Here is a 27,342-nt window from a genome sequence, read left to right on the forward strand (position 1 = left end):
TGAGCTTGAAAAACCCCTGTTTGGTGAAAATCTGTCATTGCCGACCCCTGTGAGAGAGAGCGATTCCCCATCTCCAAAACATCATGTTCATTGTGATGAGATGTGGCGAGCAAACACTGTCCATAGTGATGAGTTCCATCTACCATGACATCACCGCTATGGACAGCAACTGGCCACCATAATATTACCAATTTCCATGATCATGAACAGTGCATTCTTGAAAGGGGACATGTCACTTGGAACTTGCTGACAGATATGCAGGCAGCATGTTATAGAGCAGGAGAAGCTAAAAATGCTGAAAGTTTGTGACATGAATATAATAATTTTTCACTGGAAGACCTTGGTAATGACCAGTGCGGGACTGTGCTGTGTTTAGGCTTTGTGCAACATTACATTGATCTCTATGTTGTATTGTTCCATCATTTTAGATAAATGTTTGCATTGAAGGCGTTTTCCAAGAATTCAGTTTTGATGATCTATCTGCTCGTAGGGGGGCCGACTCCCGACATCCCTGCCGATCAGCTCTTTAAAGGGGCTCTGTCACCCGGATCATCTAGCCTGGTAGGGCTGATGACGCAGACAAAAACCATACCTTTATTTCTCATGTAGTAGGTCCGGTGTGGCAGGAAAAGCAACTTTTAAAAATATGCAAATGAGGAATTCGAGCACTCTGAGCCAGGCTTATGCCTTCCAAGAACTGCTTCTGCAACGCCCCCATTCCTTGTTTATGCCAGCCTTCTGCACCTAATCACGCCCCCATGACCGCTGAGATCCCGCGCCTGCGCACTTGGTTCCATGCCGGCGTGTGCGCACTGGATCTTTTCCTTCCTTCCCAGCTTGTGTGTATGTCCAGTGTGAACGCGCCTGGTAGGGTAGGCTTGATCCGGGTGACAGAGCCTCTTTAAAGAGGGTGCGGCACTTTGAGTACCTGAAAATAGGCCATCAATATTGAACTCCTGAACATCCATAGAAATGTCAATAGGACTTTTCTAATAGCAAATGCCATCAGTTTACTTCAGTTAGTCTCCATATGCCATCCTACCAAGTGAAAAATGAAACCCTTAAATTCCCTTTCAATCAATTAAACAGATCCATCTGTCAAAAATTGAAAGGTTTGACCCAGACCTAAGCATACTGTCTTACTTGCACAAAAGGGCAGATTTATTGTTAAAGAGAATCTGTCACCTAGTTTTACCCTATAGAGCTGCGGACATGCACGGATAGATCTCCGCTAGCATGTCCGTAATATACCTGTCCCATATCTCTGAGTGGTTTTATTTTGTTTACATTTTTTTTTTTAGAGATTTGCATGCGCTAGCTCTCTCATCGCGAGATTACGGCACTGTAACTTCATGAGCAAGGAGGAGATTCCTGGATGAAGGCAGTGCTGGGCTCCTTCACAGGGGGCGTGGCTGGGCTCCTTAAGGCTGGGTTCAGACCTAAGCGTATTTGATATGCGCGTTTAACGCGCGTTTTTGTCGCGCGTTTTTTGCAGTAGTAAACGCGCGTTTGACGCGCGTTTGTGTGATTGACTGCAGTGTCCTATGGCCACAAACGCGCGTCAAAACGCCCCAAAGAAGCTCAAGAACTTGTTTGAGCGTAGGGGGCGTTTTTCAGCGCGTTCAAACGCGCTGTAAAACGCTCAAGTGAGAACCAGGGCCATAGGGAAGCATTGGTTTTCATGTGTTGAGCGTTTTACAGTTTGTTTGAATGCGCTGTAAAACGCTCAAGTGTGAACCCAGCCTCACCGTAAGAAACCACACCTTGGGCACCTTACTTGGCTAATTTACATATCTATAAAATCATTTTTTAAACAAAATAAAACCACACAGAGCTATGGGACCAGGTTATTCCGGACATGCTAGCGGAGATCTATCCCTGCATGTCCACAGCTCTATAGGCAGGGGTGTATCTATCACGAGGCAAACAAGGCATTTGCCTAGGGTGGCACTTGCCAATGGGGCGGCAAAATGCCTTGTTTGCTTAGTGATAGTTACACAATATGCTAAATATTTTTTTTGCCCCTTGTCCGATCCGATCCTTCACTATGCGAGTGAGACAAAACATTTTTTGAGCATTCAATTTAATGAAAACAATGGATAAACTGAAACAGGCTGTTTTTCAGCTGATCAAAAGTTTAGGACTATACATCCCAAAAAAAACTAAACCCCCCCAAAACAGAAATCCAACTTCCAAACATGAACTCAGTAATGAGTAGCTCCGCCGTTATTGTTTATCACTTCCAATATTAGTTTCGGCATGCTTGATGCAAACGTTTCCATGAGGTGAGTGGGAACATTTCTCCAAGTGGTGAAGACGGCTGCACGAAGGCCATCTACTGTCTGGAACTGTTGTCCATTTTTGTAAACTTCCCTTGCCATCCATCCCCAAAGGTTCTCAATTGGATTTAGATCAGGATGGGCCAAAAAAGTGATGTTATTCTCCTGGAAGAAGTCCCTTGTCCTGCGGGCATTGTGTACTGTAGCGTTGTCCTGTTGAAAAACCCAGTCGTTACCACACAGACGAGGGCCCTCAGTCATGAGGAATGCTCTCTGCAACATCTGGACATAGCCAGCGGCCGTTGACGCCCCTGCACTTCCTGAAGCTCCATTGTTCCACTGAAGGAAAAAGCACCCCAGACCATTATGGCGCCCCCTCCACTGTGGTACGTAGAAAACATCTCAGGTGGGATCTGCTTGTCATGCCAGTAATGTTGGAAACCATCAGGACCATCAAGGTTAATTTTTTCTCATCAGAGAATAAAACTTTCTTCCACCTTTGAATGTCCCATGTTTGGTGCTCTCTTGCAAAGTCCAAACGAGCAGTTCTGTGGCGTTCAAGGAGATGAAGTCTTTGAAGACGTTTTTTGTTTTTGAAGCCCTTCAGTCTCAGATGCCGTCTGATGGTTATGGGGTTGCAGTCAGCACCAGTAAGGGCCTTAATTTGGGTCGAGGATCGTCCAGTGTCTTGACGGACAGCTAATTGGATCCTCCGGCTCAGTGCTGATGAAATTTTTTGGGGTCTTCCACTTGACTTTTTTGTTCCATAGGATCATTTAAGAAATCTTACTGCGTCCCACCTCAGCAGCGATGGCGTGCTGTGAGAGACCCTGCTTATGCAGTTCAACAACCCGACCACTTTCAAAAAGGGAGAGTTTTTTTGCCTTTGCCATCACAACGTGTGACTACCTGACAGAAAATGACAATGAATCCACATCTTTGCACAGATTTGGCCTTTTAAAGGCATGTGGTCCTAAAATTTGGATCAGCTGAAAAACAGCCTGTTTCAGTTTAATCGTTATTTTCAATTAATTGAATGCTCAAAAAATGTTTTGTCTCACTCTCATTTCTTCTTGTTGCATGTTGAAGCTCTACTTGGAACCTTGTTAAGATCCAACAATGTAAAATATGATTTTTTTTGCCATTTTTCAAGTGGTCTTAAACTTTTGATCAGGACTGTATAAACATATGTGTGCAAGTAAAAAACATCTTGTGAATATGTTTACAATATGTATATATATTCTTTTCATACTAGGTCACGCCTCTAACTCTGCCCAAAGCATAACTATACACACCCAGTCCCCTTAATGCCCCCACATAGTAATTATTCCCCCTTTGTGCCAGTACATAGTAGTTATGTCCAGATATGTGCCCCCTCACAGTAGTAATGGTCAGATATGTGCCCCCTTCACAGTAGTAAGGGTCAGATATGTGCCCCCTTCACAGGAAGTTAAAAAAAATATACTCACCTAGTTCCTCATGATCATAGTTCAGCCGCTGGCGCTCCACAGCAGTAGCAGGATGTAGTGTCACACATTGCTCTGCTGGCCTGTGTAGGAGGAGGAGCACAGCAGATTCCCGGCTGCACCGCTCCTCCTCATACACAGTCCAGCAGTGTGATCTGTGACACTACATTCTGCTACTGCTGTGGAGCCAGGTCCATATTTCAATTTGATGCTGCCCTAGGCACTTTAGTGCCAGCTTTCTCCCCCCAATAAAATGAATAGCTGATGGCAAAATGCTCCCTAGGCCTTCAGCTATCCCTCAGGACTCCCTCATACACTTGGACAATTAAAGGACTGACCTGTTACGTGAGCCCTTGGCAGCTGAAGGCATCTGTGTTGGTACCATGTTCCTATGTGCCTGCATTGCTAAGAAAAGTGGGGTTTTATTATATACAAACGGGGGGGTATATGCCTGAATTATTGAGAAAAAATAATAATATTTGAATATATGCAAATGATCCTCTAGGAGCAATGGGGGGGTTCCCATTACACCTAGAGGCTCCGCTCTCTCTGTAACTGCCGAGCCCTCTGCACTTTAACATGGCCCGGTGGGATGACATTTTCACTGCCAGGCCCTGTCAAAGTAGACAGGGAGCGGCAGTTGCAGAGCCTCTAGGTGTAATGGAAACGCGCCCATTGCTCCTAGAGGATCATTTGCATATATTCAAATATTATTATTTTTTCTCAATAATTCAGGCATATATGAACATGGGCCCAACACAGACCAGCACTAATGGGTGGCTTTAGTGCTGCCGTAGCCATTTTACAGGCTAAGGCAGCGCTAAAGCATGTCCATTAGTGCCAGTGACATCACCAGGCTCACTGCCAGGCGGAAGCCTCCCCCAAATAGTATCCCCAGTGGTAATAAGGCTCCCTACAGTGCCCTCAGTACTAATAATGCCCCCCTATAGGGCACCTCTTATAAGCTATAAGGCACTTCTATAGAGCCCTCAGTAGTAGTAATGCCCTCCACCACTGCCCACAGTAGTTATAATGTTCCCTGCAGTGCCCTCTGTAATTATAATACCTCCTGCCGTACCCCCTGGAGTTATAATCATCTCTGTAGTGCCCCCATAAATTTTAATGCCCGTCCTCTCCCTCCAGTCTTCTATACCATGCAGTCCCATGTAAAAAACACCAGTCGGCTCCCACCCGTCTTTTATATGATACATTCCCATGTACAGTCAGGTCCATAAATATTGGGACATCGACACAATTCTAACATTTTTGGCTCTATACACCACCACAATGGATGTGAAATGAAACAAACAATATGTGCTTTAACTGCAGACTGTCATCTTTAATTTGAGGGTATTTACATCCAAATAAGGTGAACGGTGTAGGAATTACAACAGTTTGCATATGTGCCTCCCACTTGTTAAGGGACCAAAAGTAATGGGACATAATAATAATCATAAATCAAACTTTCACTTTTTAATACTTGGTTGCAAATCCTTTGCAGTCAATTACAGCCTGAAGTCTGGAACGCATAGACATCACCAGACGCTGGGTTTCATCCCTGGTGATGCTCTGCCAGGACTCTACTGCAACTGTCTTCAGTTCCTACTTGTTCTTAGGGCATTTTCCCTTCAGTTTTGTCTTGAGCAAGTAAAATGCATGCTCAATCAGATTCAGGTCAGGTGATTGACTTGGCCATTGCATAACAATCCACTTCTTTCCCCTAAAAAACTCTTTTGTTGTTTTTGCAGTATGCTTTGGGTCATTGTCCATCTGCACTGTGAAGCGCTGTCCAATGAGTTCTGAAGCATTTGGCTGAATATGAGCAGATAATATTGCCCGAAACACTTCAGAATTCATCCTGCTGCTTTTGTCAGCAGTCACATCATCAATAAATACAAGAGAATCAGTTCCATTGGCAGCGATACATGCCCATGCCATGACACTACCACCACCATGCTTCACTGATGAGGTGGTATGCTTAGGATCATGAGCAGTTCCTTTCCTTCTCCATACTCTTCTCTTCCCATCACTCTGGTACAAGTTGATCTTGGTCTCATCTGTCCATAGGATGTTGTTCCAGGAGTGTGAAGGCTTTTTTTTAGATGTCGTTTGGCAAACTCTAATCTGGCCTTCCTGTTTTTGAGGTTCACCAATGGTTTACATCTTGTGGTGAACCCTCTGTATTCACTCCGGTGAAGTCGTCTCTTGATTGTTTACTTTGACACACATATACCTACCTCCTGGAGAGTGTTCTTGATCTGGCCAACTGTTGTGAAGGGTGTTTTCTTCACCAGGGAAAGAATTCTTCGGTCATCCACCACAGTTGTTTTCCGTGGTCTTCCGGGTCTTTTGGTGTTGCTGAGCTCACCAGTGCGTTCCTTCTTTTTATGAATGTTCCAAACAGTTGTTTTGGCCACGCCTAATGTTTTTGCTATCGATTTGATGGGTTTGTTTTGTTTTTTCAGGCTAATGATGACTTGCTCCACTGATAGTGACAGCTCTTTGGATCTTATCTTGAGAGTTGACAGCAACAGATTCCAAATGCAAATAGCACACTTGAAATTAACTCTGGACTTTTTATCTGCTCATTGTAATTGGGATAATGAGGGAATGACACACACCTGGCCATGGAACAGCTGAGAAGCCAATTGTCCCATTACTTTTGGTCCCTTACAAACTGTTGTAATTCCTACACCGTTCACCCGATTTGGATGTAAATACCCTCAAATTAAAGCTGACAGTCTGCAGTTAAAGCACATCTTGTTCGTTTCATTTCAAATCCATTGTGTTGGTGTATAGAGCCAAAAATGTTAGAATTGTGTTGATGTCCCAATATTTATGGACCTGACTATAAATAACCTATCTTCCTTACAGTCTTGTATACCATGCAGTTCCATGTAAATAACACCAGTCATCTCCCTCCAATCTTCTATAACATACAGTCCCATGTAAAAAACATCTTTCTTAAAGTCTTCTATAACATACAGTCCTATGTAACTGACACCCCTCCCCTCCCTTCAGCCCCTCTAACATACAGTCCCAGTTAAATAACATATTTCCCTCCGACTAAGCAGGGAGGAGGTATAATGGGGAAAACCACATCTCCCAGCATTTCTCTGCCACTCACATTCATTCCATGGCATCACAGGTCTCCACTGCTAAGCGCTGCCTCTTTCTGCACTGGTCACATGACGGTGACCTCATCACAGGTCCTACCTCCACTTCCACTGCTGAAAAGATCACATGACTTTGATGTCATTGAAGGTCCTTCAGCTATGAAGTGTAGACACAAACGGGCAGCAGAATCGCAGTAAGTGCTAACTCTGCCCCCTCCCGACCTCCACACCAAGGTGCCCAGGTTACCCTGTTGGCAGAGGTAGTGAATGAAAAATATGATAAGATAAAAAATAAACGCTTCTGCTGGCACTGGTATGGGTCCACTCCCTTGCCGGGCCCCTGTGCAGCTGAACCAGCTGCACAGGCGGTATGTCCGCCCCTGTAGCAGAGGTCTCCTCCACTAGCGAGCATGTCATTGCCAGAAGGGAGCGCTTTCCACCCGACGATCATCTGCCACATCAGGCTGTGTAAGGGTACTTTCACACTTGCGTTAAACCTTTCCTGTATTGAGTTCCGTCCTAGGGGCTCAATACCGGAAAACGTTTTATCCTAATGTATTCTGAATGGAGAGCAATCCGTTTAGTATGCATCAGGATGTCTTTAGTTCAGTCACTGTACGGTTTCTGGACTGAGAAAATACCGCAGCATGCTGCAGTATTTTATCCGTCCAAAATTTCAGAACACTTGCCGGCATTATTTTCCATTCAAATGCATTAATGCCGGATCCGGCAGCAAGTGTTCCGGAAAAACGTATGCGGTTTTGCGGTCTGCGCATGCGCAGAACTTTAAAAATATGAAAAAGATAAATACCGGATCTTTTTTCCGGATGACAACCAGAGAGACGAATCCGGTATTGGAATGCATTTGTGAGACAGATCTGCCTGCCGGAATCCAACAACGCAAGTGTGAAAGTACCCTTAAAACAGTCTTTTCTCTGTGCTCAGTTAATGACTGTCCAGACAATAGAAACTCATTTAGGCACTTCGGAAAAACTAATAATAGTTTATATGCCCTGGAGATTATGAGAATGATTTATTATAGATGTCAGGTTACTTTCACACTCGCGTTTGGTGCGGATCCGTCTTGTATCTGCACAGACGGATCTGCACCAATAATGCAAACGCTTGTATCCATTAATAACAGATCCGTTTGCATTATTCATTAAAAAAAAAGTCTAAGTCAAAACGGATCCGTCTTGACTTACATTGAAAGTCAATGGGGGACGGATCCGTTTTCAATTGCCTCATATTGTGTCAGTGAAAAACGGATCCGTCCCCATTGACTTACATTGTAAGTCAAGATGGATCCGTTTGGCTCCGCATAGTCAGACGGTCACCAAAACGCTGCAAGCTGCGTTTTAGTGACCGTCTAAAAAATGCAACGGAGACCAAGCGCAGCTAAACTGATGCATTTTGAACGGATCCTTATCCATTTAGAATGCATTGGGGCCTAACTGATCCGTTTTGGGCCACTTGTGAGAGCCCTGAAACAGATCTCACAAGCGGACCCAGAAACGCCAGTGTGAAAGTAGCCTCACTTTGTTACTTGCTACTTCAGGTTGGTCTCTGAATGTTACCATGATGTGCTGGTTACACTTATGCTTTTCTAACTGGAGGGTTCAACATAAAAGATGTCTATATGCCTACACAAATATCCCCCCCCCCGAAAAAAATCGATTGAACTGTTAAATTCTTTTTAAATCATTCCTCATAGAGCAAAAACATAGAAAAAGATATACTGTAGGTATAGATTTTTTTATTTATTTTTTGTATTTTGTTTTCACATCTATAGCACTCTATGTAAATTACATATGTAATATGTTATGTTAAAGGGAGGCTTGAAAGTAAGATGTAAGTGTAATAATAAATCTGGCCCATAATGTTTACTGTTCTTCTCCTAAGGCAGAGTGATCCGGCAAGCAGTTCCGTCGCCGGAACTGCCTACCGGATCAGGCAAAACATATGTCAACTGATGGCATTTGTAAGACTGATCAGGATCCTGATCAGTCTTAAAAATGCCTGATCAGTCAGAAAAACACATTAAGGGCTCTTTCACACTTGCGTTCTTGTCTTCCGGCATAGAGTTCCGTCGTCGGGGCTCTATGCCGGAAGAATCCTGATCAGGATTATCCTAATGCATTCTGAATGGAGAGAAATCCGTTCAGGATGCATCAGGATGTCTTCAGTTCCGGAACGGAAAGTTTTTTGGCCGGAGAAAATACCGCAGCATGCTGCGCTTTTTGCTCCGGCCAAAAATCCGGAACACTTGCCGCAAGGCCGGATCCGGAATTAATGCCCATTGAAAGGCATTGATCCGGATCCGGCCTTAAGCTAAACGTCGTTTCGGCGCATTGCCGGAGCCGACATTTAGCTTTTTCAGAGTGGTTACCATGGCTGCTGGGACGCTAAAGTCCTGGCAGCCATGGTAAAGTGCAGCGGGGAGCGGGGGAGCAGTATACTTACCGTCCGTGCAGCTCCCCGGGCGCTCCAGAGTGACGTCAGGGCGCCCCAAGCGCATGGATCATGTGATCACATGGATCACGTCATCCATGCGCATGGGGCGCTCTGACGTCATTCTGGAGCGCCCCGGGAGCCGCACGGACTGTAAGTATACCGCTCCCCCGCTCCCCGCTCCTACTATGGCAACCAGGACTTTAATAGCGTCCTGGGTGCCATAGTAACACTGAACGCATTTGGAAGACGGTTCCGTCTTCAAATGCTTTCAGTACACTTGCGTTTTTCCGGATCCGGCGTGTAATTCCGGCAAGTGGAGTACACGCCGGATCCGGACAACGCAAGTGTGAAAGAGGCCTGAAATGCCGGATCTGTCTTTCCGGTGTCATCCGGCAAAACAGATCGGGCATTTATTTTTTTCACCTTTTTTCCGTATTTTGAATGCCGGATTCGGCACCAATACATTCCTATGGAAAAAAATGCCGGATCCGGCATTCCGTTTATTTGGCCGGAGATAAAACCGTAGCATGCTGCGGTTTTATCTTTTGCCTGATCAGTTAAAATGACTGAACTGAAGACATCCTGATGCATCCTGAACGGATTACTCTCCATTCAGAATGCATTAGGATAAAACTGATCAGTTCTTTTCCAGTATAGAGCCCCTGTGACGGAACTCAGTGACGGAAAAGAAAAACGCTAGTGTGAAAGTACCCTAAGTCATGTCATATGTCACCCATTCAATGTGTTCAGGTCATAGAGAAAAGCACCATCAAGAAATCAGTAAATATGAATTTATGATGTAAAGTTCACCTCGAGCCAAGGGGCTGAATGTGCAAACACAAAGAACGCTCATATTGTTTCCTAGCTTCCTGCTCCCACAATAATATTGACTTTCCACAAGCACAATGGTGGATTCATAAACAGCATTATTTGGAACAGCACGTGCAGTTTGTCTTTGCAAAATTAAGAAGTGGATTCAGAAGGAATAGTAAATATAAAGGAAGGACTTTTACTACTCCTGCTGGATCCACTTCTGGCTTTGGCTCAAAAACTGCATCAAGAACTGCAGTGTTTTTTTTTTTGTTTGTTTTTTTCTTCAAAAAAACACTGCAGCCCAGATTTACTAATATGACTGCAACAAGAATCTGTCTAAAAAATTGTGGGAGAAGCAACAATAAATAAGGAAGGTAAAATGACCACAATAGCAACACCTGGAGGCAAGAGGTGTGGCCATTACCAGAAACAAAACAGACTCCTAATGATCCACAAGGAAACCTGATCAACTCACGTGTTGCCAGTCTCACAGATCTCCTGCCACTCACTGTCGCCAGGACGTCCGTATGTTTCGGTACGTCCGTGACAGCGCCACTTCTAAAAGAAAGACAGTTCCCGAGCTATCTTACATTTAGACCTTTTTCTATGCCTAAACCAAGTGTAGAAAATGCCCATGCCGCGCCCACAATTTAAGACCTGGTGTAAGCGGGGAAAAGTTGCAGATAGCGGTGCAACTAACTGCTGCATCACCATCTGAACATGAAATGCGCCTAATTTAGGCGTATTTCAGTTTAGTAATTGACCCCTGTCTTTTTTTTGTGCAGTTTTTGCTACTTTTTTGACATGCGTTTTTAGTTTGTTTGTTTTTTAAGCAAAAAAATGCCACCTCTAGATTTTAGCTGGAGTCACTATGATTCTGTAGAAGTAAGGTCAAATCGTGATAATGCTATGCACTCCTGCAAGTCTAGAATGGAGGATCACACTCACACTCGGAGTGGACTCACTCGTGTACAACAGCCATGTTTTTTCCATACCATTATCTATAGCAAAACAGAAATAAAACAGTATAATCTTTAGGGAATGCTGGGGATTTTTACATCTGTAATATGCACTATGGGAGTCATTAATGGAACAGAAATACTCCTATATTAGGCGTATTTCTGGCGCAGATTGCTGCGCAAAGGTTCTTTGCACTGCAATCTGCGACTTTTCCCCGCTCATGCCAGGTCTACAAAAGTGGTCATGGTGTGGGCGTAGAAGGGGACAGGCCAGCAGGCCCATCTCAGTTACCATTTTCCACCCCTCTTTTAGGTGTAGAAAATGGTCTAAAGGTAAGGCCTCTTGCACACGACCGTATGCCCTCCGAGAAATACGGTCCGTGAGTGGGCCATATACGGTGCGTTGCGTGAAAATCGCAGCATGTTCTATATACTGCGTTTTTCACGCAATGCAGGCCCCATAGAAATGAATGGGGATGCGTGAAAATCGCATAGCATCCCCAAGCAAGTGCGGATGAAATGCAATTTTCACGCATGTTTGCTAGATGTTAGTAAATTGATAAAAGTCAATTTACTGTATTATTTTCCCTTGTAACATGGTTATAAAGGAAAATAATGGCACTCTTAATACAGAATGCTAACTAAAATGTTGCTTGAGGGGTTAAAAAATTAAATTAAATAAATTAACCTTATCTACTTATTCGCACTACCGGCATCATCTTCTTTCTTCTTCTTTTTGTTAAAGATGAAAGCAGAGTTATTTACAGTGACTTCATGTTTGGATTTCATAACTGTTATATATATACAGTCGTGGCCAAAAGTTTTGAGAATGACAAAAATATTAGTTTTCACAAAGTTTGCTGCTAAACTGCTTTTAGATCTTTGTTTCAGTTGTTTCTGTGATGTAGTGAAATATAATTACACGCACTTCATACGTTTCAAAGGCTTTTATCGACAATTACATGACATTTATGCAAAGAGTATTTGCAGTGTTGGCCCTTCTTTTTCAGGACCTCTCAATCAACTTTTGGGCCAATTCCTGACTGATAGCAACCAATTCTTTCATAATCACTTCTTGGAGTTTGTCAGAATTAGTGGGTTTTTGTTTGTCCACCCGCCTCTTGAGGATTGACCACAAGTTCTCAATGGGATTAAGATATGGGGAGTTTCCAGGCCATGGACCCAAAATGTCAACGTTTTGGTCCCCGAGCCACTTAGTTATCACTTTTGCCTTATGGCACGGTGCTCCATCGTGCTGGAAAATGCATTGTTCTTCACCAAACTGTTGTTGGATTGTTGGATAAAGTTGCTGTTGGAGGGTGTTTTGGTACCATTCTTTATTCATGGCTGTGTTTTTGGGCAAAATTGTGATGAGCCCACTCCCTTGGACGAGAAGCAACCCCACACATGTATGGCCTCAGGATGCTTTACTGTTGGCATGACACAGGACCGATGGTAGCGCTCACCTTTTCTTCTCCGGACAAGCCTTTTCCAGATGCCCCAAACAATCGGAAAGAGGCTTCATCGGAGAATATGACTTTGCCCCAGTCCTCAGCAGTCCATTCACCATACTTTCTGCAGAAGATCAATCTGTCCCTGATGTTTTTTTTGGAGAGAAGTGGCTTCTTTGCTGCCCTTCTTGACACCAGGCCATCTTCCAAAAGTCTTCTCCTCACTGTGCTTGCAGATGCGCTCACACCTGCCTGCTGCCATTCCTGAGCAAGCTCTGCACTGGTGGCACTCCGATCCCACAGCTGAATCCTCTTTAGGAGACGATCCTGGTGCTTTCTGGACTTTCTTGGACGCCCTGAAGCCTTCTTAACAAGAATTGAACCTCTTTCCTTGAAGTTCTTGATGATCCTATAAATTGTTGATTGAGGCACAATCTTAGTAGCCACAATATCCTTGCCTGTGAAGCCATTTTTATGCAATGCAATGATGGCTGCATGCGTTTCTTTGCAGGTCACCAATTGCGGACAAGAATAGGACATGTTCTATTTTTTTTGCAGAAACGGAAGCACGGATGCGGAAATGCGGATCCTCAAATGCGGATGCGGATCTGCAAATGCGGATGCGGACAGCACATTCCGGCCCCATTGAAAATGAACGGGTCTGCACCCGTTCCGCAATATTGCGGAACGGATGCGGATCCATTTTGCGGACGTGTGAATGTACCCTTAGTCTGTAACTCCTCTAACGCCATTCTATGGAAGCAGTAGGTTTAAAGAGCACACCAAATGCTTGAAATAACTTCTTTATTAACTTCAACTTTTCTTCATATATAACACTGCCACTTCCGCAGCAGAGTGTCCATGTACATAACACGTGTTGAATAAAGTATTATAAAATGGCGGTATGCATAAGACGGTGGTTCAACTATTCAATCTTGTCATTCAACAAAAAATGGTGGATATATTTCTCTCTTGAGTACCTGTACTCTCACTTTAAGTTATTTAAGCACTTTATGATCTCTCTGAGAGGTATATCTGAGGTCTACCTAATAGTTCTACTTGCTGAATTTGGTCGCAATTTGCAGTATACAGTTAGCAGTAACTATTTGCAGATTGGTTGAGTATGATCTGGTATGGTTGTATGCAATTTGGATTGCAATATGGAATTTGAATTTGGATTTTGAACTTTGTAGTTTGCAATTGGTGGAACTGTAAGTAAACACACATATAACTGGTTCAGTATACAGTTCTAATCACTGTATTAACAGTAGGAACATTATATAACTGTTTTAAATACCTATTTTGGCCTCTCTGCTTCCATAAAACACAGCTGTGGAGTGAATGTCTGTTCAGCTTCTCTCTCTGGTGAATAATAATGTCTAGCAGCTCCTGCTAGGGAATTTCCCACACAGGCTGTGTGTGAGGCTGGCTGTTATTGGCCAAGACTCCTGCTGTGTGTGAAGCTGGCTAGGATTGGTCAAGACTCCTGCCCAGCAACAACAGTTTAACTCTATGCTTTCTGTTTCTGCTGTGTCATTGAGCCTACCTTACACTTATATGATGAATCTTAAAGGCATATTATCTTTTCTCCTTCTGTGAACACAATATATATATATATATATATATATATATATAACAGTTATGACATCCAAACATGAAGTCACTATAAATAACTCTGCTTTCGTCTTTACAAAAAGAAGAAGAAAGAAGATGATGCCGGTAGTGCAAATAAGCAGATGAGGTGAGTTAATTTATTTTATTTTATTTTTTAACCCCTCAAGCAACATTTTAGTTAGCATTCTGTATTAAGAATGCTATTGATTTACTTTATAACCATGTTACAAGGGAAAATAATACAGTAAATTGACTTTTATCAATTTACTAACATCTAGCAAACATGCGTGAAAATTGCATTTCATCCTCACTTGCTTGCGGATGCTATGCGATTTTCACGCACCCCTATTCATTTCTATGGGGCCTGCATTGCGTGAAAAACGCAGAATATATCATGTGCTGCGATTTTCACGCAACGCTCAAATGATGCATGAAAATCACTTCTCATCTGAACAGCCCCATTGAAGTGAATGGGTCCGGATTCAGTGCGGGTGCAATGCGTTTACCTCACGCATTGCACCGGCACGGAATTCTTCTCTGTGTGAAAGGGGCCATACGCTTTGATGGTGTACTATGCTAAAATTTTTTCCACATAGGAATCCACAAGCAAAAAAGAGCACATACAGGGTATTCCTCTAAGTGTCAGTTTGACATGCGTAAAAAAAGTGTCTGTGTTTGGTCCATGTGTCCTCCGTAATCCACAGATTCTGCTCAGCTGAAAATTAATTTCCAAAGCATCTCCTATCAGTCTATGTCCAGGAAAAGCACTTTTAGGGCTCGTTCACACGAACGTGTGCTGCCCATTGCGGACCACATTTGCGGATCCGCAATACACGGGCACCATTCCGTGTGCATTCCACATCACGGATGCGGACCCATTCATTTCAATGGGTCTGCAAATTAGGAGATGCGGAACAGAAGCACGGAACGGAACACTATGGAGTGCTTCCTGGGGTTCCGTTCCATGCCTCTGCACCGCAAAAAGATAGAACATGCTCTATCTTTTTGTGGAACAGAGGGATCGCGGACTCATTTAAGTGAATGGGTCCACGATCCCCATGCAGCTGCCCCACAGATGGTGTCTGTGCATTGCGGACTGCAATTTGTGGTCCACAGCACAGGTACGGGGTTCACACGTTCATGTAAACGAGCCCTTATTCTGCTAGAAAACGGCTCCTAGGTGCCCAGCTCTCCTGCTCCAAGAGCTAGGGTTGCCACCTTTCCCAACAAAAAAATACCGGGCAAGTTAAGCCACACCCCAAAGGAGATGTGGTTGTGGGGGCGTGGATAAACACAGGGTGTGAAGTCGCTGTCATACTGTGGCTCCCCAGGAATATTAAAGCCCCCATTAGCACCCCTAGTAATAGTAATGCACCCAGTGATAGTAATGCCCCATTAGTGCCCCCTCAGTAATAGTAATGCTCCGATTAGTGCCGCCACAGTAATAGTAATGCCCCCATTAGTGTGCCCCAGTAAGAGTAATGGCCCTATTGGTGCACCCAAGTAAGAATAATGCCCCCAGTAAGAGTAATGCCCCCATTAGTGCCACCCATTAACAATAATGCCCCATTAGTGACCCCCAGTTAGAGTAATGTAGCCCTCATCCCCCGGGAACCGTCACTCAGGGCCGGCACACTGACTGTAGAGTGTTGTGTGAGAGTCCAGCAGCTTTCCTGGAACCGGTAACAGCGACCGGGGAAGAGGGGAGGTGATAGGACAGGAGCGTAGCAGAAGGGACGGGAGGAACGCAGGCCCGTGGCTCGTCTCATTGTTATCCTGCCTGATCTGGGAGTGAGAGCAGCTCAGTCGCCATGCTGTGGGGCGAGGGTTTGCTGCTCTCCTTCAGCAGCGTCTTCGTGCTCCTGCTCCTGACCACCCGCAGCCCCCAGCTCTCAGACTTCCAATCCATCCTGACCGGCGGCCTCGTCCTCTTCAGGTTTGAGCTGGTCCCGGAGTGTCGGCCGCTCACAGCTCGCCACCGCTCACTCACCGCCAGCTGTCAGGACCGTGAGCGAGCAAGTCAGACAGTCTGCAGTGCAGTTTGAAATTAATCCTGTGCCCGGGTCTGAGAAAGGCTTGTCCTGTGCCCGGGTCTGAGAAAGGCTTGTACCCAGGCACAGGATTACAAACCCGGACTGTCCGGGTCATTCCCATACGGGTGGCAACCCTACCAAGAGCCCAAAGCAAACCAGACTGAAGAGGGAAGGGCTGCTTTAGCTGCTCATATCTTAGGTTTGGTACCAGCTAGAAACATGGGCCTGACCTTGTTTGAAAGCTGGCATTCCAACCTTCCAAACCATATCATTATATTAACTATATAAGAAGATATAGCCGTTAGAAGTCGAGTCAGGAGTGAAAGCTGTTTTTACTTTCACTTTCAGCTGAGCACTAAGGAGCAGTTTTTCAGCAGAATAAAGTCTCATGCACCCGGCTATTTTGCGGTCGTTCCGTGCATTGGAAACCGCAATTTGCGCTCCTCAATGCACGGGCAACATCTGTGCCGCGGCTGGGACTGATTGAGACCCATTGAACTTGAATGGGTCCGTGATCCGTCCGCACTGTACAAAAATAGAACAGAACACGGACAGAAACACCACGGACGCTTTTAAGTGAATGGGTTTGCATCCGTGATGCGGGGTGCACACGGCCGGTGCTCATGTATTGCGGACCTGCTGTATGCGGTCCGCAATACGGAGACGGCTGTGTGCATGAGGCCTAAAAGTGTTTTTCCTGCACATGGAATACATATAGTACACACAGGTATGCTTGGAAAGCGTTTGCAATCTTCTATGGGGCAGTGTTGGTCGTTGTATTGGTGAAAATGAGGTGACAGACTCCCTTTAAGGCTCTTGCAGATTGCATTAAATGCTTCACCTCCACATAATGCTAAACTGAAATATCTCTAGGATTCTTTTTGAATAGGCGTGAGAACCTCCATAGGAAGTACAAAAGAGCGCACACACACAGTATCTGAGTGCCAGATATGCGAAAGAAGAATGATCAGATTTGAGTCCTGTTTAGGCCTCTTGCACATGACCGTATGGTTTTGCGGTACGTTTTAAACGGATCGTTTTTTTTTAAAGTTAAGTTGTGTCTCCGTTCCGCCATTCCGTTTGTTTTCCGTTTGTGATCTGTTTTTTGCGGATCGGAAACTGAAGCATACAATAATGTTTAAACAGTAAGTACATATAAAAATTGGTCTGGGCATACAATTTTCAATAGATGGTTTTGCAAAAACGGAACAGATACGGATGCATTCCGTTTTTTTGCGGAACCATTGACTTGAATGGAGCCACGGAACGTGATTTGTGGGCAATAATAGGACATCTTCTATCTTTGAATGGAAATACGGAAACTGAATGCATATGGAGTACATTCCGTTTCTTTTTTTTTTTTGCCGAACCATTGAAATGAATGGTTTCGCAAAAACGAAACGGAAATGGAAAAAAAGAGGCAAGAGGCCTTATATGTAGAAATGTGAAGGGATTCATCAAATGTGATTATTCAAAAGAAGTTAAAAAAGAACTGAAATGGCCTAAAATACCCTTTCTGTGCAATAATAACACATCACTCCTCCATCCTCACTGCAAAGCTGTTTAATCACAATGTGAGAGCCAAATACACAGTCAAACTGTGATTTACTAAAGAAGTCTAAGGAAGAAGATGAGTCACCAGAACACAGGAACAAACTGTTTAAAAGGTTATTCTGAGATTTATTTATTTTTTTATTTCATGTTTCCTATCTTTTTCTTGTGTGAAAAACAACTTTTCCATTGCTAGTTATCAAAATTTGCCTACTGGGCCAGCACTGCTCTGAAATTATGCTGCAGGAATTTCCTGGATTACATGCCATCCATTGTGCACGTGATACTAGCCTGCTGTGAGGGATTAGCTTTCTTTCTGGGGTTACTCTCACAATTATCTCCACAAACAGCCAGGTTAACAGGGCAAAACTTGTGCTTTATTCTCGCTCCAGAAAACCATAAATAATACAAAACAAACACCTGCCCGGCTGGGCTCTAACTAAACATATGATACAATCCCTGACTCACCTATACAGTGCTGTTCAGATACAGCGTCAGGTCTGGCTTCCTCAGCCAAGCGTATACCAGCCCCCAGGCTGTAACACGGTCAGTCTAGGCTCTGTCCCAGCCTCATGGTTTCTCAGACTAGCCCAGCTGAAACCACACACCCAAGGCCTCACCTGGCCTCTGTTTGCAACCATGCCCCCGACTGACAGTCTGGGATGGGCTTTTACTCCCCAGTAATGATCCCAGGTGATTACACCTGGGGATCCCTCATGCTAGGGAAAATCTGCCCTGGAATAGAAGGGGTGGATTGGGAGATCCCACTACCAACCAAGCTCCCAATCCAAGAAAAATACAGCACTTAAATACTAAACAAAATAGCTCCAGCAACTATGCCTTGCTGAAGCCAGCACCACTCTGGAACTTTACTTATCGCACCCAGTTGAGGAACCTGGGTGAGATATACCCCTCTTCCAGGATCCTTATTCACTTTAGTGTTCACATCACCACACTGCTTACAACCCACAATGAATGTGACACGTTCATGGCCTGCCCCCGCACTCTAACACCACAGCACATATAGTGGATATAAAAAGTCTACACACCCCTGTTAAAATGTCAGGTTTCTGTGCTGTAAAAAAATAAATCATTTCAGAACTTTTTCCACCTTTAATATGACCTATAAACTGTACCACGCAATTGAAAAACAAACTGAAATCTTTTAGGTGGAGGCAAGAAAAAAAAAAGCTAACTGGGGATGTAGCTGTGTTTAGAATTAAGCAATCACGTTCAAAATCATGTTAAATAGGAATCTGCATACACCTGCCATCATTTAAAGTGCCTCTGATTAACCCCAAATAAAGTTCAGCTGCTCTAGTTGGTCTTTCCTGAAATTTTCTTAGGCCTCATGCACATGAGGCCTCATGCACACGACCGTTGTGTGCACCCGTGGCCGTTGTGCCGTTTTCCGTTTTTTTTCGCGGACCCATTGACTTTCAATGGGTCCGTGGAAAAAACGGAAAATGCACCGTTTGGCAGCCGCATCCGTGAGCCGTGTTTCCTGGCCGTGAAAAAAATATGACCTGTCCTATTTTTTTCACGGCCAACGGTTCACGGACCCATTCAAGTCAATGGGTCCGTGAAAGAACACGGATGCACACAAGATTGGCATCCGTGTCCGTGATCCGTGGCCGTAGGTTAGTTTTTATACAGACGGATCCGAAGATCCGTCTGCATAAAAGCTTTTTCTTCGTGAAAACTCAGAACCGACAGTATATTCTAACACAGAAGCGTTCCCATGGTGATGGGGACGTTTCTAGTTAGAATACACTACAAACTGTGTACAAGACTGCCCCCTGCTGCCTGGCAGCACCCGATCTCTTACAGGGGGCCGTGATCAGCACAATTAACCCCTTCAGGTGCGGCACCTGAAGGGGTTAATTGTGCTGATCACGGCCCCCTGTAAGAGATCAGGGCTGCCAGGCAGCAGGGGGCAGACCCTCCCCCCCCCTCCCCAGTTTGAATATCATTGGTGGCCAGTGCGGCCCCCCCCCTCCCTCTATTGTAATAATTCGTTGGTGGCACAGTGTGCGCCCCTCCCTCCCGCTATTGTAATAATTCGTTGGTGGCACAGTGTGCGCCCCCCATCGGCCCCCCCTCCCTCTATAGCATTAACAACATTGGTGGCCAGTGTGCGGCCTCCCATCTCTCCCCCCCCCCCCATCATTGGTGGCAGCGGAGTTCCGATCGGAGTCCCAGTTTAATCGCTGGGGCTCCGATCGGTAACCATGGCAACCGGGACGCTACTACAGTCCTGGTTGCCATGGTTACTTAGCAATAGTACAATAGTAGAAGATTCATACTTACCTGCTCCAGGCTGCTGCTGCGATGTTCGTGTCCGGCCGGGAGCTCCACCTACTGGTAAGTGACAGGTCTGTGCGGCGCATTGCTAAATGAACTGTCACTTACTAGTAGGAGGAGCTCCCGGCCGGACACGAACCTCGCAGCTCCCAGGTAAGTATGAATCTTTACTATTGTACTATTGCTAGTAACCCGCTGCCACCAATGATCGGGGGGGGGGGGGGGGGAAGATGGGAGGCCGCACACTAGCCATCAATGTTGTTAATGCTATAGAGGGAGGGGGGGCCAATGGGGGGCGCACACTGTGCCACCAACGATTTATTACAATAGAGGGAGGAAGGGGGGGGGGCACACTGTGCCACCAACAAATTATTACAATAGAGGGAGGAGGGGGGGGGCCGCACTGGCCACCAATGATATTCAAACTGGGGAGGGGGGGTCTGCCCCCTGCTGCCTGGCAGCCCTGATCTCTTACAGGGGGATATGATAGTACAATTAACCCCTTCAGGTGCGGCACCTAAGGGGTTAATTGTGCTGATCACGGCCCCCTGTAAGAGATCGGATGCTGCTAGGCAGCAGGGGGCAGTCATGTACACAGTTTGTAGTATATTCTAACTAGAAGCGTCCCCATCACCATGGGAACGCCTCTGTGTTAGAATATACTGTCGGAAATGAGGTTTCACGATCTCACTTATATCCGACAGTATATTCTAACATAGAGGCGTTCCCATGGTGATGGTATATTTTAACTTGAAGCGTCCCCATCGGATTGGAGAAAACTCCGATCTGATGGTATAAGGCCTCATGCACACGACCGTTGTGTGCATCCGTGGCCGTTGTGCCGTTTTCCGTTTTTTTTCGCGGACCCATTGACTTTCAATGGGTCCGTGGAAAAAACGGAAAATGCACCGTTTGGCAGCCGCATCCGTGAGCCGTGTTTCCTGGCCGTGAAAAAAATATGACCTATCCTATTTTTTTCACGGCCAACGGTTCACGGACCCATTCAAGTCAATGGGTCCGTGAAAGAACACGGATGCACACAAGATTGGCATCCGTGTCCGTGATCCGTGGCCGTAGGTTAGTTTTTATACAGACGGATCCGAAGATCCGTCTGCATAAAAGCTTTTTCAAAGCTGAGTTTTCACTTCGTGAAAACTCAGAACCGACAGTATATTCTAACACAGAAGCGTTCCCATGGTGATGGGGACGCTTCTAGTTAGAATACACTACAAACTGTGTACAAGACTGCCCCCTGCTGCCTGGCAGCATCCGATCTCTTACAGGGGGCCGTGATCAGCACAATTAACCCCTTCAGGTGCGGCACCTGAAGGGGTTAATTGTGCTGATCACGGCCCCCTGTAAGAGATCAGGGCTGCCAGGCAGCAGGGGGCAGACCCTCCCCCCCTCCCCAGTTTGAATATCATTGGTGGCCAGTGCGGCCCCCCCCCCCTCCCTCTATTGTAATAATTCGTTGGTGGCACAGTGTGCGCCCCCCCTCCCTCCCTCTATTGTAATAATTAGTTGGTGGCACAGTGTGCGCCCCCCCCCCCTCCCTCCCTCTATTGTAATAATTTGTTGGTGGCACAATGTGCGCCCCCCATCGGCCCCCCCTCCCTCTATAGCATTAACAACATTGGTGGCCAGTGTGCGGCCTCCCATCTCTCCCCCCCCCCCCCCCATCATTGGTGGCAGCGGAGTTCCGATCGGAGTCCCAGTTTAATCGCTGGGGCTCCGATCGGTAACCATGGCAACCGGGACGCTACTACAGTCCTGGTTGCCATGGTTACTTAGCAATAGTACAATAGTAGAAGATTCATACTTACCTGCTGCTGGCTGCTGCTGCGATGTTCGTGTCCGGCCGGGAGCTCCACCTACTGGTAAGTGACAGGTCTGTGCGGCGCATTGCTAAATGAACTGTCACTTACTAGTAGGAGGAGCTCCCAGGTAAGTATGAATCTTTTACTATTGTACTATTGCTAGTAACCCGCTGCCACCAATGATCGGGGGGGGGGGAGATGGGAGGCCGCACACTGGCCACCAATGTTGTTAATGCTATAGAGGGAGGGGGGGCCAATGGGGGGCGCACACTGTGCCACCAACGATTTATTACAATAGAGGGAGGAAGGGGGGGGGGGCGCACACTGTGCCACCAACGAATTATTACAATAGAGGGAGGAAGGGGGGGGCACACTGTGCCACCAACGATTTATTACAATAGAGGGAGGAAGGGGGGGGCGCACACTGTGCCACCAACGAATTGTTACAATAGAGGGAGGAAGGGGGGGGCACACTGTGCCACCAACGAATTATTACAATAGAGGGAGGAAGGGGGGGGGCGCACACTGTGCCACCAATGAATTATTACAATAGAGGGAGGAAGGGGGGGGCACACTGTGCCACCAACGATTTATTACAATAGAGGGAGGAAGGGGGGGGCGCACACTGTGCCACCAACGAATTATTACAATAGAGGGAGGAAGGGGGGGCACACTGTGCCACCAACGAATTATTACAATAGAGGGAGGAAGGGGGGGGCACACTGTGCCACCAACGAATTATTACAATAGAGGGAGGAAGGGGGGGGGGCCGCACTGGCCACCAATGATATTCAAACTGGGGAGGGGGGGGGGGAGGGTCTGCCCCCTGCTGCCTGGCAGCCCTGATCTCTTACAGGGGGATATGATAGTACAATTAACCCCTTCAGGTGCGGCACCTGAGGGGTTAATTGTGCTGATCACGGCCCCCTGTAAGAGATCGGATGCTGCTAGGCAGCAGGGGGCAGTCATGTACACAGTTTGTAGTATATTCTAACTAGAAGCGTCCCCATCACCATGGGAACGCCTCTGTGTTAGAATATACTGTCGGAAATGAGGTTTCACAATCTAACTCATATCCGACAGTATATTCTAACATAGAGGCGTTCCCATGGTGATGGGGACGCTTCAAGTTAAAATATACCATCGGATTGGAGAAAACTCCGATCTGATGGTATAAAAGGGACTCCAGACTTTACATTGAAAGTCAATGGGGACGGATCCGTTTGAAATGGCACCATATTGTGTCAACGTCAAACGGATCCGTCCCCATTGACTTGCATTGTAATTCAGGACGGATCCGTTTGGCTCCGCACGGCCAGGCGGACACCAAAACGACTTTTTTTTCATGTCCGTGGATCCTCCAAAAATCAAGGAAGACCCACGGACGAAAAAACGGTCACGGATCACGGGAAAACGGAACCCCGTTTTGCGGACCGCAAAAAAATACGGTCGTGTGCATGAGGCCTGAGGCCGTTGTTCCGTCTTCCGTTTTTTTTCGCGGACCCATTGACTTTCAATAGGTCCGTGGAAAAATCAGAAAATGCACCGTTTGGCTTCCGTGTCCGTGATGCGTTTTTCCAGTCCGTGAAAAAAATATGACCTGTCCTATTTTTTTCACGGACAACGGTTCACGGACCCATTCAAGTCAATGGGTCAGTGAAAAATAACGGATGCACACAAGATAGTCATCCGCGTCCGTGATCCGTGTCCGTGATCCGTGTCCGTTTTTCCTATCATTTTCAATGCAAACTTGACTTATTTTTTTTTTTTACTTTTCATGTCTGTGGATCCTCCAAAAATCAAGGAAGACCCACGGAAGAAAAAACAGTCACAGATCACGGAACAACGGAAATCCGTTTTGCGGACCGCAAAATAAAACGGTCGTGTGCATGAGGCCTTAGTCGCATCCCACAGCAAAAGCCATGGTCCACAGAGAGCTTCCAAAACATCAGAGGGATCTCATTGTTAAAAGGTATCAGTCAGGAGAAGGGTACAAAATAATTTCCAAGGCATTAGATATACCATGGAACACAGTGAAGACAGTCATCATCAAGTGGAGAAAATATGGCACAACAGTGACATTACCAAGAACTGGACGTCCCGCCAAAATTTAATGAAAAGACGAGAAGAAAACTGGTCTGGGAGACTACCAAGAGGCCTACAGCAACATTAAAGGAGCTGCAGGAATATCTGGCAAGTACTGGCTGTGTGGTACATGTGACAACAATCTCCCGTATTCTTCATATGTCTGAGCTATGGGGTAGAGTGGCAAGACGAAAGCCTTTTCTTCCAAAGAAAAACATCCAAGCCAGGCTACATTTTGCAAAAATACATCTGAAGTCTCCCAAAAGCATGTGGGAAAAGGTGTTATGGTCTGATGAAACCAAGGTTGAACTTTTTGGCCATAATTACAAAAGATATGTTTGGCCCAAAAAAACACCATACCCACAGTGAAGCATGGTGGTGGCAGCATCATGCTTTGGGGCCGTTTTTCTTCAGCTGGAACTGGGGCCTTAGTTAAGCTAGAGAGAATTATGAACAGTTCCAAAGGTGGAAAAAGTTCTAAAATGATTTATCTTTGTCAAATTTTTTTACAGCACAGAAACAGGGGTGTGTAGACTTTTTATATCCACTGTACGTGAGAATGAATCTCTCACTGGTGCTGTAAAAGCACAAAATAGTATCCCGCCCCCTAACCAGGCCAGCTGGAAAAATTGGGAGAGATTTATCAAACTGGTGTAAAGTAGAACTGGCTTAGTTGCCCATAGCAACCAATCAAAGGAGCGTTGAAAAATGTAAGGTGGAATCTGATTGGTCACTATGGGCAACTTACACCAGTTTGATAAATGACCCCATTGTGTTTTACATCAAGAGGGGGGAACCTAGAATAAAATAAAATTCTCAAAATACCCCTTTAAAGGGGTATTCCCATCACAATGATTACTGTTAAATCTGTTAATGATTTGACAGTGATCATTTTTGTAAATACATTTAATTACCCAATTCCCACCCTTTTTGAGAAAATAAGTCCCCTCTTACCTGATCGTTGTCTTTCGTCTCCCCTGGTTACGGCCACCTCTCCTGTCGAATCCCGACGGGCCGCGCTTGTGAACGCGCACGCCGGCTCTGTACCATACAGGCCAGGAATAAGTCACCATGGCGCATGCGCGGCGGCGTGCGCGTTCAGGACATTGCCCGGCCGGGAGAAAATCTTCAGTCTTCTGCGCAAGCGCGGCCCGGCCGGGAGATGAATCCAGGAAGTGAACGTCGCGCTCAAGCTCTGTTCCCAAAATTTCGAGATGAAATCTGAATACGTCCTTGACATTATCCCCTATAATTATGAGGTCATGGATCACAACTAGTGTAACATTCATAATTATAGATGTACATGTATTTTATGAATGTGGATCATCAAACTAAGGCCTCTTGCACACGACCGTATGGCTTTTTCAGTATTTTGAGGTCCTCAAAAAACGAATCCTCAAAAAATACGGATGACGTCCGTGTGCATTCCGTTTTTTGCAGAACGGAACAGCTAGCCCCTGGCCATCTTGCCTGAACTGTTCTTAACAGCATACAGAGATCTGCTTTACAGCACCTAGATGGGCCATAGACACAATGGTCAGGACCTGACTCATTCACTTCTATGGCAGAGTTTTCTAGGCATGCTCAGTGACCTGTGCAGGGGTCAGGAGGGAGCAGATGTGATATCACCTATTATAAATGGTGGATCCTGTGCTATATCTGTATATAAGGCTCATTGCACACAAACGTGTGCACCCCGTGGCCATATTGCAGAGTGCATTTGCGGATCCGCAATACACGGGCACCGTTCCGTGTGCATTCCGCATCACTGATGCAGACCCATTCACTTCAATGGGTCCGCAAATCCGGAGATGCGTAATAGTGCGGAACGGAACCCTACGGAAGCACTACGGAGTGTTTCCGTGGTGTTTCGGCCCGTACTTCCGTTCCGCAAAAAGATAGAACATGTCCTATCTTTTTGCGGAATAGCCGGATCACGGACCTATTAAAGTGAATGTGTCCGCGATCAGCTGAGGCTACCCAACGGTGGGTGTTTGCGGGCCGCAGCACGGCCACGGGGCGCACACGTTTGTGTGCAAGAGGCCTAAGTGATAGCTGTCATTGTTATCCTACCTGTGATGATGATGAAAAGTGACGAAGAAGTGGCGCCTTTTATTAGGCTTAGTGGCCAGTGCAAAAACCGCAGGATTATTAAGTATATATATATACATGAAAAATTAAAAATAACCACAAAAATTCTTTAAAAATATGTTTGACAGAAAACATGACATTTTTTTGTTTGTTGCTCTCCACATGACAAAAGCGGCTTTTGAAAAGCCATTTTTATTTTTCCATCAACATAACTGCATGAGGGCTTGTGTTATGTGGGGAAAGTTGTAATTTTCAATGGCATCACTTGGGGGTACATTAGTTGAATTGTATAGTTTTTTTTACAACTTTTTGGGCCGAGTTTGCAAAAACAGTGCAATTCAGGCAATTTTTTTTAGGGTTTCCTTTTTAGACATTATGGACACTCCAATTGTATATGTTTTTGTTATGATTTACTACTTGAGCTGTGTGAGGCCTAATTTTTTGTGGGATGAGCCATAATTTTTTTATGCATACCTTTTGATAATTTTTTTATTTAATTGTTTGGGGAGAGAAAAGGTGACCAAAAAAACTATAATTCTGGCATTAGGGACTTTTTATGGGGTTCACTGAGCATGTTAAATAAAATATTTTAATAGATTGGGTCATAGTAGACGCAGCAATACCAATTATTTTCATCTTTATTATATATATTTAAAAAATTGGGGTTTTTGAATATTTAATATTATTGCGATTTCAGTATTTGAAAAATACTTTGTAGAGGTTTTTTTTGTCTCCTTAGGTGAAATAAACCTGTGACCTTCTGATCTCTTGTACTATGCACTGTAATACTCCAGCATTACATTGCATAGTCATTCTGATAAGCACGCTGTACATCCTGCCAGAACACGGCAAGCCTGGTACTCTTTAGAAGGCCACTGGCTGCCATACCAAATACTCTGCACCCTGCATTTGTGGGGTGCCGATTGGAGGACAGAGGGAGCTCTTTCCCTCTGTCTAACCGTTGAGATGCTACGGTTGCTATTGACTGTGGAATCTGAGGGGGTTAAACTGCTGAGATCTGAGCTATCCCTAATCCCAACCATGCAAGCTGGATACCTGTTGTATTATAAAAGTGGCACCAGCAGGTGATGACATGGGCCCAGGTCCTAAGCCTACACCATTACCTTGACATACAGAGCATTAAATGCCATCAATATTATGAGACAGAACAAGAATGGAATACTTTAGGGCAAAAAGTCTGTGGGTGCTAACTGTGCCTCTGGCAGAAGAGGAAGGAGAATGTGATTCACAAACACATGGGCATATCTATGGCACCATCCTAGCTAAGGTTTAAATCTTCTTAACTAGG

At 45.4% G+C, this 27,342-nt stretch overlaps 1 protein-coding gene across 1 annotated transcript in view; it reads right to left on the bottom strand.

Annotated features, from left to right (window-relative positions):
• Positions 1–27,342, bottom strand: part of LOC120995668 (sodium/hydrogen exchanger 2-like) — a 134,291-nt gene that overhangs the window by 40,073 nt on the left and 66,876 nt on the right. The gene's annotated exons all lie outside the window — the stretch shown is intronic.

The sequence above is a fragment of the Bufo bufo genome, chromosome 3 (assembly GCF_905171765.1).
Source record: "Bufo bufo chromosome 3, aBufBuf1.1, whole genome shotgun sequence".
Lineage (NCBI taxonomy): Eukaryota > Metazoa > Chordata > Amphibia > Anura > Bufonidae > Bufo > Bufo bufo.